At 36.3% G+C, this 18568-nt stretch overlaps 1 protein-coding gene across 3 annotated transcripts in view; it reads left to right on the top strand.

Moving 5' to 3' along the window:
- LINGO2 (leucine rich repeat and Ig domain containing 2) overlaps nt 1-18568 on the top strand; it is a 1051774-nt gene that overhangs the window by 576211 nt on the left and 456995 nt on the right. For all 3 annotated transcript variants that reach the window (XM_074361479.1, XM_074361478.1, XM_074361480.1), the window contains exon 4: nt 15020-15105. The gene's annotated coding sequence lies outside the window, so the exon portion shown is untranslated. The remainder of the gene's footprint in view (nt 1-15019; nt 15106-18568) is intronic.

Below are 18568 nucleotides of genomic sequence, written 5' to 3' on the forward strand. Positions count from 1 at the left end.
AAATTCTATTAAATAAATGTTGGAATATTCTGCGTCTTAACTCTAATGTTTTACTTTTTATTTCATTATATTTTTACAGTACATTCTGAGAAAACATCTTGCCTCAATCTTTCAAGCAATTTGGCTTCAGTTTATATCTAGTCTTCTATTTGTTTATTTGAAAAAAATTGGCAATTATTTTTTAATTTTCTTCAGAAATTAAAAAGGATTTTTATGACTATAATAGTATATTTAATCTTTGGGGATCCTAATAGAAGCTAGTGGTGTTGGTTTTCATCAAATGTCTGGGGACTCACTTTTCTATCTATAGAGGAATGAAGGTTGTGATTATGGTGCCATCTGCTCAGCAGTTGGGAAGGCAGACAGGATGTTTAGTAAGATGGGATATGTTAGTAGTAGATTTTGTTGGTGTAGAGGCACCAATCTTCACTTAAATCCATGAGTTGTCTGGGGCACAACTCTGCTTAGCTGCAACTCTAGTGGTCTTCTGAGTCAAAACACCCCCATAATGGCTTAACTCATGGTTTCGTCCTAGGACTAAAAGAGTGAAGATGTGTAAGAACCAAACAGGAACAGAAGCAATGGCTCCTGTGTGGTTAGAATTAGAGAAAGAAGATGTCTTGTATGGGGTAAAGCAATACCAAGAAGTTTTTGGTATTACAGTTTACCTTCAAACTTGGGATCATTTCCATTTACCATCAACAGAGAGAAATTTCTAGAAGGTGACATACTTATGTCACCCCTCTGGTTGTGTAACTAGAGCATCCTGTAGGGACATTCAGAAAGTTTTATGCTAATCTCTGATCAATCTACAAAGGCTGCATGAAAGAGACAGGATTGTAGGAGAGATCTTTTACAAACATCTATGGAAATGCCCTGTCTGTAAAGTGATGGCTCTTCAGGGAGAATTAGGTGAAAGAATGACATTTTTAACTTCTAGTATGGTCACATACTGCCCTAGATGTTTGTATGTGTGCCATACCACTTAATTTTCAGCAATGTTTCCTCATCACTTTACATTTGAAGAAAATCAGGATTAGTAAATTTAAGTAACTTACCCAAAGTCATTCAGCTAGTTAAATGGTAAGTCTAGATTTGAACTCATTACTTGTTACCAGGCAGTTGAATTGAGCTCATTGAAATAGAATAAGAAATTTGCCTCTCATATTTTGTGAGCAAAAGTAAGGGAAGGAAGCATACTGATCACTGACAGGCTGGCCTTCCCAAGAACCGTGATCACCCAGGACTTTATCAGGTACATTCATATATATGTATTTAATAAGATGAAATGATATTCAGAATCCCCAGGAAGGCTGATTGAGATCTTCTTTCTACTTCTTGATTCTGCATGTTCTATGCTGAGTGCTTTAGAAAACAGGCAAGCCACCTGTCTTTCACACCAAGGATTGAGAATGGCATTCTCAGTTCTGCCTCTGCATTTCCAACTGACCTCTCACTTTTTTACCTATGGCTTAGGGAAAAAAAGTGACAATTATAGCAGCTATAAAATGTTGGAGGTGAGCAGCTTCTTTTCAGGATGTGGATAAATGAACCAAAGGCTACTTTCTTGTGAAAGAAACATACAAATGTTATAGATACATGTTAAGCCCACGTAGGATAGTCTTCTTTCTGAGATTTAAAGACCAAAAAAATGTCCAAAAGTCTTTGAGTAAAAAAAAAAATGAGTCCTGGGGTCCTTGAGTATTTCACAATGTTTCCTTTAATCTCTGACCCACAGATTAGTCTTCTCTTTATCATGTCATTATCATACTCCTGAACACTCTTATATCTCCTGTATACAAGCCACCTGCTGATCAGGTTAACCTAAAATATTTATTCTAAATCAAATACCCCACGAATCCATACTTTTCAGACTTAATAGTGTTTTGTTATATTTTTGTTGATTGAATAGTTTTTTCCAATAAGTCACATATAAATTATGTATTTACATTACTAACTTTACTTTGAAACACCCAGGGAACTCTTGGAGAGGAGGTAGAGCATATACTGCATTTACCAAATAACTCCAAAAGTCTGTTATCATGTCTTCATTAGATGTGTGTGGTATGTTTAGCTGGATGCTTACTGAATGTCTGCCGTCACTTGGCCCCAATATTGATTTTGGGGGCAATGGATCAGCTATAAATTCTTTCTCTGGATCCTTTAGCTTAGAAAGGTGACCATGTGTTGCATTCTGCTGTAAGAAATGTAGGCGGGAATACTAAGAAAGGGATTCTCTTCAAGAACAAAAAAGCAAAGCCTCATAAACAGAAGCCCTTTGACAGTTCCCTTTCTGGCTATCTAGAAATGCAAATCATTGCCTGGAAACATAGTAGGGCACAGACCACAAGCTAAGAACTGTGGATATGGATCAGGAAAAATGGGAATGCTTGTATCCTTAAAAAGCTACATCTTTAGGCATCTCAACCATCCCAGGAATTTGAGACAAGCCCCTCTCTGTTAGAGTTGTTTGGGTTTTCTATTGTTTGTAACTAGACCAGTACAATGGGTTAATACTTAAGTAAATTTATAAAACCAGGTAAGCTACAAATATTTTTAGGGTAATTACTCAATGTTGAGGTAGTTTCTTTTATGAGTTCTTTACAGTTTAGCATTTATTTTCTTCTCCTCTCCAGGACAGGAGGAGGGCCTTTCCAGGCATTCTGTGTGGCAGCCATGTTTAAGGGTCCCTCTAGGTGCTGGCTGGAATTCAGAGACTGATTGATGATTAGGGTTCCCTTTAGTGGAAGCCATTCCATGCATCTTTTCCAATGGAGGGGATAATCAACAGATGTCAGTATTTCAGGAATTAGTAGAACTTTGGAGAGACCCCAAATTATTTTTAAAGCTATACTTTTAAAGAAAACAACATAATTGACAGGAGTGTATGGTGTTTTATTGTAACCTGAAGCTACGTTATACAGCTCCAGATAGGCTATTGCATATACTTCCCACAACTGTGGCAGCAGTTATTTTGGATTCTTTCTAAAACTGTGCTCCAGGGTAGCTCAGAGCTTTCAAGTTCTCAGCATATGAGTTAATGCTGTATGCTGTTGTTAATTTGTTAGTTTGGCATAGTGAATTTTCCTGCAAGACACTGGAACTAAGAGACTGGATGGTTCCGACAGCTTGATCAGACATTGTTCCATTATCCCACTTAATCTCACTGGCACGGACAAGATACACAGCACCTAATGGAATTCAGCTCTGTGTAGAAAGTTCCTGTCCACATCTGTTTCCACTGAGGGTCATAGCAGAGAGAGCTGAAACTAAAATTTGGAAATCTCATCTAAAATTGTTTTCAAAGACATTATTTGCAACAACACTAAATGTTCCCTATGCCATGATGCAAGTGAGAAATTTTCCATAGAGCCCACAACCAGAAAAATCTGTCTCTTACTGATGATTGATATATTTGTTTATTTGCCAACAACAGAAATAATGTGACCTTTTTTCTCCAGTTTCCTTTTTTTGCTTTAGCTGTCAGGAGGAGCCACACAGCCAAGATTTATGCCTAATCAAAGCAAGTGATTTTAACTTATAATATGACAGTATTCTCTTTCTCTTGTTATTGTAATTCCAATCTCTCCTTAGATTTTTATTTTACTTATTTTACTACAGGTGCCTTTTTCCCAACTGTCTAAATCTGCTTTGGATCTAAATGGAGTATAAATACATCATACTTAAAAAATGAATTATTGTTCTTCTGGCTCGTTTAGATGTATCACAGTTGTCTAAGGGTGCCATAAGTTTCTTTTTTAAAAAGTGTTTCCCCAACTTTGGTTTTATTTTAAGGCTAGCAAATAAACATGATTTTAAAAATGTCAAATAATTTAAAATGGTGCACAAGAAAAAGTACTCTCACTTCCTTCCTCTGGTAGATAGAATATTACCCTCCCCACTCCACCCCCCAAATAGTCATCTCCTAATCACTACAACCTATAAAAATGACCTTATTTGGTAAAAGAGACTGGAGGTCTAAGTCAAGAATTTTGTCATAGGGAGTTTATCTTGTAGTATAGAAGTGGGCCCAATATAGTGACAAGAGTCCTTATGAGAGGAATGAAGGAAGGTTAGACAGAAAAGGCAGTATGACCATGGGAGCAGAGATTGGAGTAATCTGACTAAAACCGAAGAATTCCAGTAGCTTCTAGAAGCTTGAGGAAAAAGGAATAGATTCTCCCCTGAAGCCTCCAGAGGAACCAGTTCTGTCTAATTTTAGCCTATAAGACTAATTTCAGACTCCTGCCTCAAGAACTGCAGAGAATAAATTTATGTTATTTTCAGCCACCAAGTGTGTGGTAATTTGTTCCACTGGCAACAGGAAACCAGCACATACCCCAGTACCCCATCTTACTCCCCCCAGCTTAACCACTTTTAAGAATTTCTCATGTATTATTCTTCAAGGGATTTTCTATGCATATGTCACTATATTCATATCATAAACAAATGAAATCATCTTGTGTACATTATTTTCTGTTTAGATGGATTTATATTTTTTAATATTTGTAGTTACAAAAATTTTTACTTTTTTTCCATATATGTGAGAGTCATAGCTGTAGAATGATTTTCTTAAAGTAGAATTATTAGAATTCTATATGTGAGAGTCATATATGTGAATGTGAGAGTCATCTTTGTAAAACGATTTTCTTAAAGTAGGATGATTAGACCGTAGGGAGTGAGCAATAGCCTAGTAGCTTTGGCAGATCCTGAAAAATTGTCCTTCAGAAAGATTGAACTAATTTCTACCACACCAGGATTGTATGAGAATGCCCCTTCTCCCCATCCTTACCAACACCATCAAGGTATTTATCTTTACAATGTAGGTTTTCTATTGGCCATAGATTGAGATTCTTCACTTAGTCTAAGAGTATCCCTTTGTGTCTAGTGCCTTATATATAAATAGACCAAATTAATTCCAGGTAACTTGAGGGCGTCTGCTATGATAGAAGGAGCGCTGGGAAAAGTGGTTTCTCATTCTGACATTTTCACTACTGGATGTATGACTGGGCAAATCGCTTAACCCAGCTGCTCACAGAGCCAACTTCCTATAGGATTTACCTGGGGAGCTCTTAAAATGCACATTTCTAGTTCACTCACCTTTACTTAATCAGAATTTCTTGGAGTGGAGAATGGAAAATTTGCTTTATAACAAGCTCTTGAGCTGATTCTTCTACCACCAATAAGAAGGAGCCTATGGATTGCATGTAGGAACTACTGCCTCAGTATTTTTAAGCCTGAGTACTGTTGTCTTTTCTTAAATTCCTACAATATAAGCTCATCTTACACCCATGTTATAATGGGTAGAGGAAAGTTTTATTCTAGTAAATTTACTAGCATTTGATTTGATGGGAAAGAGTATGTGCATATACAAAATAGATGTCTACAGGGCCATACTTAACAGTATACTTTGGAGCCTTTAAGGAGGAGTAATTGTGGTTTTTTTTCTCTGTTTTATGTTTTTAATCTGTGCACTATGGGTCATATTAACAGCTGAGAAGCCTTGTCAAATAGCTAACCTTTATTGACTGAGAACATCTTGGTAAATTAAGCTGAAAAAATATTCCATCCTTCCCCTACCTAATTAATGAGTTTGGGTTAATGGCTGCAGCAGCAGTATTTAGCATTTATGCCACATCAGCAATAAATTAGGATCAAGTCTGAACGCAGCTCACTGCTTCCTGGACCTGAACTGTCTCAGTACAGAAAAGATGAAGATTTATGCTGCTGCTTGTAGTAGTCTTTCTTGTGGGTATATTACGGATATTTGTATAGACTTTACTCAGTCTTCCACTGGACAATTTGATATTTCCCACACATTTTATGTGGTTTGAGAAGTAGTGGGTGTTTCATGGAAGAATTGATTATATTGACTTAGCTCTCATAAGTTTGGCTTTCAAATGTAGACAAATTTCCTTTAAAATTTCAGTATAAGAATTAACATGTGTCTGATCTAAATCCTATTTTGTGGCTTCTAAAATAATCTAAGGCTTGTTCAAATAGAATCAACTTATGCTGAACCATGTTACCTGCATTCCAGAAATACCTGATGAGTAACAGCTGAAAATATCAACTTGCTCTGTAATGTATTCTCCAAATTGCAGAGGTGGGAGAAGCATACTGAAAGGATATTCATCAAAAAGAATCCAATGGGCTCTTATAAAACAGCCTGCTACTGGAAAGGCACAGAGGATGAAATAAAATTAATTCCCTGCAACAAAGGGACCCATGTCTGTCTCTACAATATTATCTGTTGGATTAGTGAGCAACTCTAATGTTGTCTGGGATTTCTTCATCTAAAGCAGAACTCCACTCTTTCTTTCTGTAACTTACTATAGACATACCGTTGACATTTTCCACCCTATACCTTCCTATGACACTGACTTGATGCGACCTCCCTGTGGAACTGCTCCTGCCTTCTCTGCTTGGCACTGAACATGTTGAATGGTTTCTCTATGTGTCTCAACAAGTCAGTGCCCTCAGTACAGAGAATACTAGCACCTTCCAAAAGAGAGTGTGACTCTGTGTTTCAAGTCCTTAGGGAATGACCAAATAAAGAATGGCAGATAAACTCTGTCTCCTGCCCACAGATTATGGTTTTATATTACTCTTTTATTATTTTGAAAATTCCTCTTAGTGTTTTGTTCCTTGGAACTTGTGGTTGGTTTCATGAGTTACAAGGGTGTTCCACAAGATATTTTTATGACACTAAAGGAGTATTTGGTAGGAGGCCTAATATCACCAGCAAACTGTTCAGTATAGAAGGAGAAAAATCTTCCCATGCATGAGGGAATGAAAACAGAAGTCTAGCAACAGGAAACAGTACAACACCCACAACACCCACACGTATGCACACATGAGGGGACACACACATGCCTATGTATCTACATATATTTTCTTCTGGGGAGAAAAGGGGTTGGAGGAAATTTCCAGGGATAATTTCTTGATTGTAATAAATGTATCTTTACTCCAAGTGACACAAAGCAGTTCTGTTCTTTATCAAATGCAATTACTCAGTAAATATTTCCTGAGCACCTATTACTTTGCACTGGCCATTTGTTACACACAAATTGCTCTGGCAACTTTCATCCTGATAATGGGTCTACATTTGCTTCACTTGAATGTAAGAAATTGGTGCACAGAACCTTTTCCTTGTTCCCACTGTGCCTATTTTCATCAAGAAAATGATTGGGCTGAAGAACAACTAGTTCCACCTTCAAGGAGGCTGTTGGGAGAGGTTAGTAACAAGACCCAACAGTTTGATTCTGTGGGATCCCTCACCAGGCATCAGAGGGCTATCCCCAGCTCCCCTCCATCCATATGAAACGCATGTCTTTCCAGACACACTGTGATTCTGAAGGCTCGTGCCTTTGCTGCTATCACAGAGTTGGCCATTAAGAGCTTTGTCACTTGACTCCGTAATTAGTCATGAAATGTCTGCTGTACCAGTTGGAGAGGGTGCTGAGAACGACTAACCCCCTCCAAAGCCAGTAGATAACAGGTTTATTTATTTTTTAATGTAGATTTCCTGTATGTATATGTGTATATATATATATATGTATATGCGTGTGTGTGTATGTGTGTGTGTGTGTGTGTGTGTATATATATATATTATATATATTTATCAAACCCCCAAAGTAGATATCAGGTCCCTTCCTGTTCTCAGGTCTCCTGATGTTTCCTTATAATGCTGCACAGGCCCCATAGCAGTTGTAAAACCTGGTGGTTGATTGTTGTGTCTTGTTAACTAAGCAGGATGGGATGTTGTATGTACAAGGGGCTGCTGAAATCCTGTGTTTATTTGTGGATTCTTACCCAGTGATTCTGTGTTTCAGAGTTATTGCATGCAATTGCTGCATAGTTTCTAGAACAATAGAAAGCTCTTTAAAAGCTTGATCACTCTGAGGAGTATGTAAATACTCCTTTCTCCCAGTTCATCCACTGCCCTGTCTCCTTCCATCTCCTTCATGAAGTCCTTTCCATCTTATTAAGCCACGTTGATCTTTCCCTCCTCTGAATTCCATTATCATTTATTGTCCTCAACATTTGGCACTCGTATTTTTATTGGTTTAAATGCAGTATCTTGTCTACCTACTTAGACTGTAAGTTCTTCAAGGGTAAGAGCTACAGTTATATTCCTTTGCATCATCCATCTTGCCAAGCTCTGTGATATGCTCACAATTTGCACAAAATTAAGATGCTAGGTGAACCAAAAAATGAATACATGGATAGGAATACTGTGGGAACTGGTGAATCATTTTCTCATATTTTGTGTAAGATGAAACTATTAAATTTAAATTATAAGCAAAGCAGGACTCCTGACCAACAAAAAGTTTTGAAACACTGAAATCTCTTGCCGGAGCAAGTCATAGTTTACATAGAATCTTAGAGATAATCTAGTTCATTTGGTGACTGTATCATTTGGGGTTCTCTAGGGAAACAGAATCCATAGGAGATAGATAGATAGATAGATATTTCTTTCTTTATTACAAGGAATCAGCTCACACAATTATGGAGGCCAGAAGTCTCATGATCTGCTTTCTTCAAGCTGGGAGACCAAGGAAAATCACTGATGTAATTCAGTCTGGGTCTGAAGGCCTGGAAACCAGGAGTGTCAAGGTCAGGAAAAGATCTATGTCCCATCTCAAGTAATTCGGCAAAAGGGGCTGAATTCTTCCTTCCTCCAACTTTTTCTTCCTTTCAGGCCCTCAGCAGATTGGATGATGTCCACTCACATTGAAGAGGGCAAACCACTTTACTAGATCCACCACTTCAAATGCTAATTGCACCTGAAATACCCTCACAGACACTCCACAAAATAGTGGCTAGCCAAATATCTGGGAACCTCACGATCAGATCAAATGGGACAAACAAAATCACCATTACAGTATTGAATACACTGAAAACCATGTGTGTTAGTGACTTGTCCAAGCTTACTTAGCTGGCTAAGGGGAGTCATGACCGAGGTCCTTTCTCTGACAAAGATTTAACACAATGCAGACAACTGAGTGAGGCTGCCTGTGGGTTGCAGACAACACATTATGGGCAATACTCTCTCAGATACCTCTCTGTGACACCACTCAGCTTAGAGTTGAATTTTTGATCCATTAATATTCTAACAGTAAGTTCTTTCTCTGTCTACTTTTGAGAAGTGGAAATTTTATTTAAGTTTAGGCCTTATCACTCTTCACAGACTAGAGAAGTTTACTGTTATTCTCAGGGTGTTCCATTTCTGCTTGACGCTTCAGAAATGTCATAGGATGTTCAAGATATTTTAAAAGGAGACATTGACAAATGGAAGTTCATCCAAAAGAAGGTGACCAGACTCGTGAAATGTCTGGAAACATGTCATGTGAGGAATGTGTCTGTCATTTTATGTGCAAGAAAGTGGTGATGTTGAGTCTGAAAGATGTCCCACATCCTTTCAGGCCAATGATAACTTCCTTCAATTATTTGAAGAGCTGCCATGTGAAACTAAGGTTCTATATTTTCTGAATATCTCTAGAGGGCAAAACTTGGACCAATGTGTGTGACAGGTACAAGGAGGCTGGTTTCCACTACATATAAATATGCTTATCCAATAGTTGAAGTTGTTTTTTCAGCTCCCTTGTTGATGCCAGTGGAGCTGCTTTGGAGCCAGTATCCATCCCCAGACTGAGTGGGAGATAACCTAGATGCCCTGCGTCACTTATGACCTGAAGATTGTGTGATTATCTCTCACTAAGCTATATCCAAATAGGTGACTACCAAACCTCATTCAGCAGTTCTCACTCAGCACACTCAGGTGAAGAGCTTTTTAGGAAAGGTAATGCTGTTAGAAGCCACTGCTGACACTGGAACCCCTGATTCATTGCCCTGTAGAGAGCGTGTAGCCTGTTGTCTTGAGGTGTCCTCTTCACCCCTACCTAACTCACCGGTGTGTGAAGCTTTTCCTACAACAGTGAAATAATAGACATCCTCAGGAGGCTGTCTGTATTGATCTACATGAGGGAAGTAGGGTGTATTTAAAATAAACTCTTGTCCCCTCCATTCTTTGTAGGTCAACAGTAGATATTTAGAGTGGCTTATATAAAACAAATGTAATTTAATGAACTACAGCTTTGAAAGTGTTAGAAAATGATTCAGACTGTAAAATGTGCCAGAGGTTTTAAAATAAATAAAGTCAGTCATGTTCCAGGGTAGTTGAAATAATGTTCACTGCGAGGCAGCATATATAATAGGAATAGTATTTCACTTCTCACCTTGGTTAGAATAGAAAGTACATATATAACAGTTATTTTGAAGTTTAAATATGACTCAAACTATCATTCTCATTATGGTTTGTCTTTTATCTTTTTTTTTCAATTTCACCAAAGCAGCAATCAAAGCTCATATTTAGGTTTAATTCAGATTTCATTGAACACACAAGTTCCATGATGGAACTCATTTTATTAGACCCTACACTCAATACAAAACTTCAATTGCAGAGGGGTCACGCTGCATCTTCCTAGCTGTCACACCAATATCTTGCTAAGTGCCATCTGCAATGTCTCAGGTTCTTTATTTATACTGAAACTCATTTAGTTTGATCTGAGAACTATTTCCAAAATGCCTTCAGTACACAGAAAAGCACTTTAGCAACAGTCAGTCCATTGCTTTGGCGATAGGGATAGCAGTATTGTTCTCTACGATAGTGGATAGTTAGATAACTGGTGATAATAGATTTAAAGAGAAACAATCTTAATTCTAAGAAAAGTTGTTTTATATTAAATGAATCTACGTGTCCTAAACTTGTGTAGCTCAAAGGAGATTTGGATGCTTGGCAATTCTTAGGTTTTGAAATGCAAAGCCAGTATTTGAAGCTGGTTAATCTTTCTTACATAATGTATCTGTAATTTAGGAAGCCACCACAGGATAAGAGAATTAATTATCTTGGAAGAGAGCAGAGTGGGCTAGGTAAAAATCTTTCTTAAACTATGTCTAACTCATCTTTAGAACCTCTGATGGGCCTGCACTCTCTGTCCAACCCTTCACTATCTCGTAGATTAAAAAAAAAAGAAAAAAGAAAAAAGAAAAAGAAGGGAGAGGGAGCTCCTTTTCTCCTTTATTTGACACCTACCATGCACAAGGCATTGAGCCAGACTGAGTGACTATGCAGATAAACCAAACTATGGCTCTAGCCCAAGAAGACCTTATACAAGAACAAGAGAAATGTTTGAAACATGAGTAACTTAAAAATGGTAGTAAATAGAAAATGCTGTAAGAAAAATAAAATAATAACTTATACAGAGAAAGGAGAGGGCATTACCAAATGAAAGTAACAGAAAAATTTAGCATTTGTTTTGGGCCTTGGAAGATAATAAATACATGGAAATAAAAACACTATGACGAACACTCTTCTGAACAGAAATAAAGACACAAGTCTGTATTTAGAGAAAGAAGGTATTCAAAAAAATGACTAATCATATAGTTCAGAGGACAAAGAAGTTGTTGGCAAGTATAAACTCTGGCGGTAGAAGATTCAAACCTGGTTTCCACTATATATTAGCTTAATAAAGCCTCAGGGTAGTTATAACATCTCTGTGTTTCAACAGCCTCATTTCACAGACTGACTTTTAAGAATGAAATTACTCATGGATGTGAAGCTCTTGGCAGTTTTCAGTGCACGCCTGCATTATGCATTTGTAGAAATGAGTCTGAAAAGGTGAATTAAAGACCGCTGAAGTCTTTGAACCCAGACTAAGGGTTTAGAAATTCAGCTCCATTCTCCCCCTATATTCTAGAGGGAAAAAGGAGCCTTAGAAACATTTTGAAAAAGAATTGACAGGATTCTAGCTTTGAGTTACAGAACTTAATCTGGTAAAATTGATGAAGGACTTGGTGTAGGGAAAGGAGCAAGACCGTTGCTGATGCAATAATAGGGGCAAGGAGATGGGAGTCATAGCTATCAAGACCTTTGTTTCTTTGGAAAGTCCATCTCCCCTCTTTCACATTGTGGATTATAGAAGAACTTCAAGGCCTGACATAAGAGTTTGGATATTAAAAAAATTTTTAATTAAAATGATGTAAGACCTTTGGCTAGAAAGTATGGAAACATTTCAGGAATAGGTTGAAGAGGAAAGAGGCTGGAATCTAAGATGCCAGTTAGGAGGTGGTCAGATATTCTAGTATTAACCCAAGGGTATTAAAATTCTTGGATTCTTCCTGCCAGCAATACTTTCCCTTTCAGTATTGAACACTGCTTCACCCCAAATACGTACTTTTATATACAATTTATTTTTCTCTTTTCTTTGATCTGAAGTTTAAACTATTGTCATTTTTACCCTTGTACTTGCATCTTGTGCCTCATTGTACAAGCTGACTTCAGTGCCAGTGCTGTTTGAAAGTTACTAGTTTCCCTTTTGGCTTGTTACTGACCAGAATTACAGATCAGACATGAGTAAAAGTTTCTAAATATTTAACCCTGGCCTGTGCATACTCACGAAAGTCCATGCTCACATCCAAAATTAATAGTGTATATGTATCAGTATTGCCCACTGAATGCCACACTGAGAGTGTTATGGCTGGGACCCTTTCAGAAAATAACGTAAACTAATGGATACAGTTGTGGTCTTCACTATGTTTCTTGTTAGGAAAAAAATTAATAAATCTATTTTAGTTTTTATAATGGAAATTGTTTTAATATCTCAAAAGAGCAAGTATACATACATGAATGAGTACAAAAAAATTATTTTTTCTATCGTTTTCTATTTACCAATTCTTTAAATGCAAGATTTCTTACTTTGGGGAATGAGTAAGTATAAGGAAAAATAATTAGTTTGAATATACTTTAACATCTGTTCATTCATCCATACATTCATTAAGGAGAAATTTTTGAGAGCTACATATTAGTAGCTGGATTTCTGTCCACATGGATCCCACATTCCAGTAAAGAAATGTAGTAACCAAACAAATACAGTCAAAATATGATTATAGATTGTGATGGGAAGGACAACACTTTGGGGCATCAGGATAAAGCTCCTTGAGAAAGTGGCTTTTGGACCTGAGGCATGAAAAGGATCTAGTCATAGAGCATTCTAGGCTTGATTTCCTAAAAAGCAATCTCCTTAGAGGCTGAAGACCATGGCTTATTAGGGGACGAGTATGCGAGACCCCAATAAAAAATGAGGAACTGTTTAAGGTAATATTTGAGAGGTATGCTGTAGCCAGTTCATGTTAGAGCTTGTAGGTCTTGGTAAGATAATCGGATTTCTTTCCAAGTGCAGTAGAAAGCCAGTGAAGAGTTTTAAGCAGAGTAGTAAAATGATGAATTATGCTATAAAAAGTCTACCCATGCTAGAGTGTGAGCAATGGATTATAGAATGGGGCAAGAGTGAGTTCAGTGAGAACTGTAGACAGCTTTTGCTATACTCTAGGTCATAGATGATGGCGGCTTCAACTGATGAAGGAAGAGCGCTGTATGGATTTATCTATATTTAGGGTGCACAATTATCATGCAAAAGGAAATTATTAAGAGAGATCCCCATGTTCCTGTCTTGAGTATAGAGCAAATATGTCAATTTCCTAAGCAATAGAAAGACCTAGAAAGGTACGTCAGGAAATTAAGAGTTCCAGTTTGGATTAGGTTTGGAATGTAGTAGATACCTTGGTGATTTAGAGAATGGATTTTAGAAAAGGTTCAAATTCTACTCTATTGGTTACTAGTAGTGGATCTTTAATAATTTACTAAAACTGAGCCTCAGCTTTCTCATCTTTAAACATAAGGAGGTTAAGAATACCTACCTTATAGGGCAATTGTAAATATTAAATTAGATAATTCCTATAAAATGATAAGAACAGTTCCAGGTACATTATTAGCAGCAAAATATAATCATCACTATTATGATTGTGACATGATATGATTTGTATTATTGGACACACAGGTCCAATAATGTCAAGGAGGCAATCTAGTGAAAAAAAGTATGAGGTATGAAGGAAAGTGATTGACATTGATCATTTTAAGAAAGTATTTCACCTCATTACACTTATTTTGAGTTAATTCAGACTATCCTAGAATAGAATTTACTCTTTTTTGTCAACTGACCTTTCTCTCCTTTATCCTTCTCTTTTTCTGTGGATTGTGAAGGAGAGTTGAGTAGAGTCAGGAAGCAGCATAAGAAGGAAGAGTCATTAGGACAATGGAAAAGATATTCTAATTACCAAAGAAATGCATATCAAAATTACAATAAAATATCACCTCACACCAGTCAGAATGGCCATGATTCAAAAGTCCACAAACAATAAATGCTGGACAGGATGTGGAGAAAAGGGAACCCTCCTACACTGTTAGGAATGTAGTTTGGTGCAGCCATCATGGAAAACAGTATGGAGATTCCTCAAAAGACATTCTAATTCTGAAAAGAACATTTCATTTTCTGTTTTCAACTTTATAGTTACTCCTAAAGTAAATTCAAGCTTTGAACTGATTGTGTAAATAGATATTCCTGTGTAAATAGATCATAACCATTTTTGATAATATATTTTCAGGTTCATCTAATAATTATTAAATACTGAAACCACAAGGAATAATCTGTGATTTGCATGTTGATTTCACTGTCAAATTTTTAACCTTTGAAATGTCAGGCTTATATAGGCACAGCAAAAACTTTCTCCTTCAGGTCTGTTTTCTTCTTCTCTGCAAGCAACTATATTATAACAAAATGCCATTTTGCCTCCTGGAGTGGAAGGTTGAAAATCATCAAATATATGAATGTATTGGAACATGAGTTTCATTCTTTCATCTATTTAATAAAAAAAGAAAAGTAATTTAATGACAGCCTGGGTGATAGATACTTTGTCATGTTCTGAAAATTCCAAGATAAAACATACTTGCTTTCAAGTGCAAAACCCCAGACATGAAGTGGGTCAGTTCCTATTGTGTTTCTTTAAAAGCTATGTAAAACATGCTATGTAAATTTGAATTATTATTATTCTGGTCATTAATATATGGAAATCTTTCCAGAAGCAAGCATCATTTTTTTCTTTTTACATTTTTTGACAGCCTTGAAACTGCGTTATGAAAAGAGGCTTGGAGCAGAACACTGAAAGTGGCCACCACCAGCATGAGGACACCAACGAGTCAAACTGGTAAGTGAAAAAGATGATTCATGAGTATTTCTTCTGTGTGTTATTAAATCTGTTGATACTATTTCTCATGCAAAAAGTCCTCATAGTTCACAAACAAAAATGAACATACTTCTAAAATGAAGTCTATGAAATGTATTCTCATTACTTAGAATTCTTTAGGGAGGTGGTATTAGGTGGGAAAAGTCACCGATTCTGTTGTGGACAGACATGGATAAAATCAAGTAGCCATATGGCTTTGTGAAAGTTGCTTAATTCTTTCAGTTTCAGTTTCCTAATTTTAAAATGGAGATTTTGGTAGTTGCCTTGTTATGTTTGCTTAATAATTAAGTAAGAAATTGCATATGAACTGTCAAACCGTTTCTGTAGCATAGAAAAAGAACTGAAAGATATGACTAATATTTATCGAATATGTTGCATGTACTGAGTACTAAATACTAAATACTTTACTGTGTTATTTTATTGAATATTCACAACCCTTCAAGCTAGAAGCTATTATTACTCTCATTTTACAGATGGAGAAACTGTGTTATTAAAAGGTTACGTGACTACTTAAAATCACACACTGCTCCCTGAGACAGCTGTTTCAGTGCAGTTCTGTCTGATGCCAGAGTTTCTGTTCTTGTATTTACTCATAAAGTCAACAAACATTTATCGGGTATCTTATAAACGCCAAGCTTCTTTTAGTCGAGGTGCCATACTAATTCCCAATTGATTATTACCTAGAATATAACCACCATATGCTTATATGAAGTCTTATAGTTTACAAATAATTTATGAATAAGTAATTTTGTTTGGTAGTCACATAATCTCCATGGAAGACAAAATAGGGATTGTTTCTGTATTTTTACAAATGGAGGAATTGAGGTCCCAACAGGTTAACTGACTCTCTAGACACAGCTCAGTGCTTCTCACACTCTGTGGTTAAGGGTCAGTTTACTGTTAATTCATTTTAATCCATTAAAGACTGAACGTTTTTTATAAAATTGGTAAAAATTAAATACTAGAGAAATGGAAAGATTAAAAGACAGAAACAAAATACACAAACCCACATATTTATTACTACTTGTCATTATTTTACAGACGTACAATTACTCTACCAAATGGCTATAAAAGTTTCTAATGCTTTCTGTCCATTTCCATACTCCTCATGGTGCAGACCAGTCAGCATGTGCAGACTAACACTAGCCAGTAAACTAGACAGTAAACCATAGCATCAAGGAGCTACTATGAGGCAGATCTAATACTCAGTCCTAGACCTTCCATTTTCCAGTCCAGGTCTTTTCACATTGCTCCATACTGCCTGAACATACAGTAAGAAGCCAATTTTATAATCTAAGCAACAAGAAGATCGAATTTCAAATTGTTCACATGCAACCACTGCAACACAACTGAAAATGATAAAACATCTTAAAAGAGTTATATGTAGCAATTGACACAAAAAAAGGTACCAACTTTTTTTAAAAAGTTGAATCATTTATAAGAATGATTTCTTTTAAACTTGTTTATAAAAAAAGAATTAAAAAATTTGACATGTGGTATATTGTTGAGAGATATTCTTAAGATTTTTTTTTCTTCCACTTCTTTTTTCATTTTGTTTATTCTTTGAAAAGATAATTTAAGTTGTGTTTAGAAGGCTGGGCCTTGTCATTTCTCAAGCAGTGTATAGACTGTGTATAATCCTAAGAGATAAAAGTGGATCTTGGCCAGTTATGAAATGAGAATGAATTCATCTCCCCACTACACTGAAAAAGCCTGAAAATAAATGTTACTCCTTTGTTTTAAAAACTACCAAAAAATTGCAGCACTTTTGATGCAAAGTAAAATGCACACTGAGTCAGCAATGAAATTTTACTTTGTAGGATAGTTTTGTGGCTTTCTCAGTTCTACTGAAATGGATCCAATATTTACATTTGCAATGTTATTAATAACTATTTTTCCATCTGTGCCAAAGTAATACCGCACAGATGTTCAGGAATAACTTTTGGTTGTGAGTAAATATTAGAGGAAGATTGAATTTTCCTCTAAATGATGCTGATGGGATGGTTTTTTAATCATAGTTTAAGATGTCAGACAGAGTTGTTGTTTTGAAGTTCTACAGCTTAACAGTGCTTGATGCAGTTTTAAATGGCTATAAGGGCATGGAGAAAGATGAAAATTTATGACAAAATTCAAAACTGAGACTTTCAGCCAAACTATTATTAGCTTCTGGGAAGGCTCCACATTGCTAAACTGAAATTCAGTCTGAAGTAGAGCAAACCCGTGGCCTTAAGTGATATAAAGAGACCGTGCTCCTCACTTACTTGCTGCCTCCTAACTTGGAGATCTAAGATTTGTATCACTCAGAAAGTTAAGCAGCCATACCATGGCACCTGTCTTCCATCAATGCCTTTATATCTGTATACATTTGAGGATTACCTTTCTTGCCCACTCTGAGAAGGGTAGAAAGGAGGAAAGACTTAGGGAAATATACTGTAACCAAGGGGAGAGAGAGAGTCCCAATGGGTATCGCAGGTGTGGTAATAATGGAAACAGTGACAGTAGTACTCTGTGTGTGTGTGTGTGTGTGTGTGTGTGTGTCTGTGTGTGTGTGTGTTAAACTCTATGAGACCATCAGAGAACCAGTGTGGAGAGACGATGGTCCACCAACATTCTAGCAGAGGTGCTTTATTTGAATGCCTGATATTCATTGGAATTTAGGTCTGAGGTTGTCCACAATTTAATCTTCAACTGTGAAACTTAGAGGCTTTCTACTAAAACCCATGTTATCATTAGGACCAAAGGCTAAGGGTCAGTCTTCTGACTTGTCTGTTAAAAAATACTACCCTTCAATAGATTTTATCATACTCTCAGATCTAGAAACAAACAATGGCAACAACACAATCAAAGCCAAACACGATCAGGATAAAGGTTACTCTGACATGGGAAATGAAAGCCTCGGAGGTAAAGCAGGTATAGAACAATGAGTTCATACAAAACCCAGAAAAATATTTTAGAGAATTGTTCTTTATCCTTATATTTATGTTGATAAAGTTAGAAGTAAAAGCCATTTAGATTGATAAAGTTGAAATGCAAAGGATTGAAAGGAAACAGAAAATCTAACAGAAGTATTAAATCTGCTTTTGGAGGCAACAACTAATATAATCAGACTTGCGGAAAGCAAACTGAAGAAACACTCCTAGAATGCAGAAGATAAGGACAAATGAAAATTATAAGAGAAAAAAAAATAACCAGTTTGGAAAACAAATCAAACATGTAGGTAATTATTCGTGAAAAAAGAGAAAAATAATAAATTAAACAAGAAGCCCTAATCGAAGAATCACAAGGGAAAAAAAGTCTTGCTCAAGAAAGAAATGAAAAACACTTTTTTTTAATCACTGAAGAATTTACTTGCTAAGATAGGAAATCTCTTTAAAACTCAGGAAAATATAGTAGTAAATCAATATAAAAGATTATTTTGAATCTG

Source organism: Camelus bactrianus, chromosome 4 (assembly GCF_048773025.1).
Source record: "Camelus bactrianus isolate YW-2024 breed Bactrian camel chromosome 4, ASM4877302v1, whole genome shotgun sequence".
NCBI lineage: Eukaryota > Metazoa > Chordata > Mammalia > Artiodactyla > Camelidae > Camelus > Camelus bactrianus.